Consider the following 4,147-nt stretch of genomic DNA (forward strand, 5'->3'; position numbering starts at 1 on the left):
TTTTGAGGAAACTCCATACTGTTCTCCACAGTGGCTGCACCAGTCTGCATTCCCACCAGCAGTGCACGAGGGTTCCTTTTTTTCCGCATCCTCGCCAGCACTTGTCATTTGTTGATTTGTTGATAATAGCCATTCTGACAGGTGTGAGATGGTTTAGCATTTTCATTTTGATTTGCATCTCTCAGATGATTAGTGACTTTGAATATGTTTTCATATGTCTCTTAGCCTTCCTTCTGTCTTCTTTCGAAAAGTATCTATTTAGGTCCGTTGCCCATTTTTTGATTGAGTTGTTTAAGTTCCTTTTGTTAAGTTGTATGAGTTCCCTATAAATGTTGGAGATTAAACCCATATCAGAAATAACATTGGCAAATATGTTCTCCCATGCAGTGGGCTTTCTTACTGTTTAGCTGATGGTTTCTTTTGCTGTTCAGAAGCTTTTTATTTTTGATGTATATTGTGGCCAAAGGTAAACTGAGTTGGGGGGGGTGTGTGTGTGAAAGGATTAAGGAAAAGACAGACAAGAGAATAATAGCTGGGGTCCGGTGGGACGCTGCCTCCCTGATGAGGAGACAATGACAGTGCCCACAAGCTGTGTCTTTATTTCATAGCAGATACCACGAGGCAAAGTAGGGGCGTGATCACGTTGTTTACAGCATTCTCGTGAGTTCCAACCTCACTCAACTATATGCACCTGAACTCTAGCACAAGGCACGTGGGGCCATGTGTTTGGACCATAGGTTCAAGCTTACAACCATAGCTGTTGGCTATAATTGTGCTGGGTGGGCCCTGCCCTCCAGCTGGGACTTGCACGTGGCAATGAGAGGACCCTGTCCTTTCATTAGTCCGAGGTTTGAACCTGGCCAAAACACCGTAACTGCGCTCCACAGATGTAGTCCCATCTATTTATTTTCTCTTTAGTTTCCATTGCCCTAGGAGTAGTATCGGTGAAGAAATTGCTTCGGCATATGTCTGAGATGTTGAGGCATGTGGATTCCTCCAGTATTTTTATGGTTTCCCATCTTATGTTTAAGATTTGGAAACAGCCTATGTGCCCATCAGCAGATGAGTGGATTAAAAAACTGTGGTACATCTACACAATGGAATACTACACTGCAGTAAAGTGGAAGGAATTTTTACCATTTGCAACAGCATGGATGGAACTGGAGAGCATCATGCTAAGCGAAATAAGCCAGTCAGAGAAAGATAAATATCACATGATCTTACTCATTTATGGAACATAATGAACAACATAAACTGATGAACAAAAACAGATCCAGAGACAGGGAAGCATCAATCAGACTGTCAAACCTCATAGGGAAGGTAGGGGAGGGTGGGAGAAGGGGGAGAGAGCAACCAAAGGACTAGTATGCATGCATATAAGCCTAACCAATGGACACAGACACCAGCGGGGGGAAGGCATGAGTGGGTGTGTGAGGGGGCAATGGGGGGATAAAGACACATATGTAATAACTTAATCAATAAAGAAATTTTTAAAAAAATTATCAGGGTGTTTGGTATAGTGTGTCAGTAGTGGTTATATTACACACATATTAAATTTTTTATTGTTAAAAATGTTAATTTACTCAAATATAAATGAACAGTACAAGGAACTTCCATGTATCTATACCAAGCTTCCACAAGTATTAAGTGATGCCAATCTTTTTTTTATTTTCACTGTGGCATTCATTTTCTATTAACAAAGAAAAAGCTCCAGTCCATCTTTTAATTTTTTGAAAGATTCCTGACATTACAGAACTAAACTGAAATGTATTAATATTCCACTCTTACATTTCCATGACAAATAAAAAAATTTTATGAGCAAAAACAAAAACAAATCCCTCCTCCCCCCCAAAAAAAACAAACACACACACACACACACACACACACACACACACACACACAAAACAACAACAGGGGGAAGCTTATAAAACTAAATATGGATCTCAGCATTAACAGCTGAACAGAGAAAGGAATTAAACGCTTTAATTAAAAAAAATCACGAGTGGCCAGGACCAGCTTAGCTCAGTGGATAGAGCGTCGGCCTGCAGACTGAAAGGTCCCAGGTTCGATTCTGGTCAAGGGCATGTACCTTGGTTGCGGGCACATCCCCAGTGGGAGGTGTGCAGGAGGCAGCTGGTCGATGTTTCTCTCTCATTGATGTTTCTGACTCTCTATCTCTCTCCCTTCCTCTCTGTAAAAAATCAATAAAAATATATTTAAAAAAAATCACGAAAAAAAAAAAATCACGAGTGACGATAAAATGTGTAGAAACTGAAAATTTAGAAAGTATTTAAAACCTGGATCACTGACTGTTCAGAAACTACACAGATGGATCATGGGTGGTGGTGAACAACAGAAAGGGATTATGGATGAATCTGCATTGTTCTAGCTGTCCCCATGCCACCTGTCTCAGAAGAAAGCCTGACATCAATTAGATATCGAGCCAGGCTGATGCTGGCAGCAGATCCAGTGATGGTAACCTGCCTATCAGTAGATCCTTTCACTGGGTTCACAATTTTGATCTGCAACCCAGATATCTGATGGATCTCATTAATTTTGGTGCCTTGATGCCGGATTTTGCAGCCAATCAAATCATTTGGAATGGTGAGTTCATGAGAAGTAGTCTGAGCAGATGCATTCAAATCTTCCCAATAGTCTTTCACCTCTGGAGAGCTGCATTCAATGCCACTGAATCCGTTGTTGTTATGCATCATGGGAAAATGAGACTTGCATTGCCAACTGTCGCAGCTTGGTCACATCAGACTGTGGAATGGCATTCTGTCCTTGAATGGTATAGGCCTGACCATCTGCAAAGATGACTGGTGAACTGGATGGCTTGGGCCAGTACAGGATGGTCACGCCCTTCGTGGGGGACTGGGAGAGAGTCTCCAACGTGACCATGCAGATCTGTTTTACACACTCAATGATGGATTGCAGAATGCCAGCAATAGTGATGGCCCACTCAGTTGAGTTGGGGAGCATATCCCCTGCCACCTGGACTTGAGCCTCTGTACCAGGGGTCCTCAAACTTTTTAAACAGGGGGCCAGTTCACTGTCCCTCAGACTGTTGGAGGGCCAGACTATAGTTTTTTAAAAAAAAACTATGAACAAATTCTTATGCACACTGCACATATCTTATTTTGAAGTAAAAAAACAAAACGGGAACAAATACAATATTAGTATTTGCATGTGGGTCATGGGCCGTAGTTTGAGGACCCCTGCTCTGTACTCTCTCTTATTTCCTTGATCTTGCAACCACCTTTCCCAATGAGAGAGCCACACTGACTAGCAGGGACCACCAGCCGCAGGGTGACTGGGGGTCTACTGGCAGTTGTGCTATTGGTCATAGAGCTGCTAATGTCCTCTTCCAGCTTGTCAATGATCATAGCAAAGGCTTTGAAGATGGCTGGCCAAAGTGATAATTCTCTCAGGACAATTTCCTTCTGAGATGTTGATACATGCACCACTCTCCTTGGGCATCTTCTTAACTGATTCTCCTTTCTTTCCAATGATACTGCCAACTTTCTTTCCATGCATAAGTAGCGGTATGGTGAGAGTGACTTTTAATCCACCTTCAATCACACCGGTGTCCATGTTGAGCAGTATTCTGGGGAGCTGGACTTATTTAAAAATATTTTTATTGCCCTAGCTGGCTTGGCTCAGTGGATAAAGCATTGGCCTGCAGACTGAAGGGTCCCAGGTTCGATTCCGGTCAAGGGCATGTACCTTGGTTGCAGGCACATCCCCAGTGGGAGGTGTGCAAGAGGCAGCTGATTGATGTTTCTCTCTCATCAATGTTCCTAGCTCTCTATCCCTCTCCCTTCCTCTCTGTAAAAAAATCAATAAAATATATTTAAAAAATATTTTTATTGATTAAGTTATTACCTATGGGGAGCTGGACTTTGAGTGGTCAAGTCTTTGGTCACTGGTGGGGTGCGCGGGGAGGGTGAAAGCCAAGAACTGCAGGCACAAGGCAACTGAGGGGAAAGGGGAGCGGGCAGGAAGGGGAAGGGCAGGAGGCAGGGGGCAGAACAATAGTGCAGGCTGGAAGGCAAGCCCCCCCCCCCCCCCCCCCCCCCCCCGCCCCATACTCCCAAGGGCGGGCGGAGGAGGAAGGGGTACATGGAGGAGGAAGGGGGAAAGAGAT

At 43.7% G+C, this 4,147-nt stretch overlaps 1 pseudogene; it reads right to left on the bottom strand.

Moving 5' to 3' along the window:
* Positions 1 to 2,363: 2,363 nt before the first annotated feature.
* LOC118665818 lies at positions 2,364 to 3,594 on the bottom strand (annotated as a pseudogene).
* Positions 3,595 to 4,147: the final 553 nt, after the last annotated feature.

Source organism: Myotis myotis, unplaced genomic scaffold (assembly GCF_014108235.1).
Source record: "Myotis myotis isolate mMyoMyo1 unplaced genomic scaffold, mMyoMyo1.p scaffold_m19_p_11, whole genome shotgun sequence".
Taxonomy (NCBI): Eukaryota; Metazoa; Chordata; class Mammalia; order Chiroptera; family Vespertilionidae; genus Myotis; species Myotis myotis.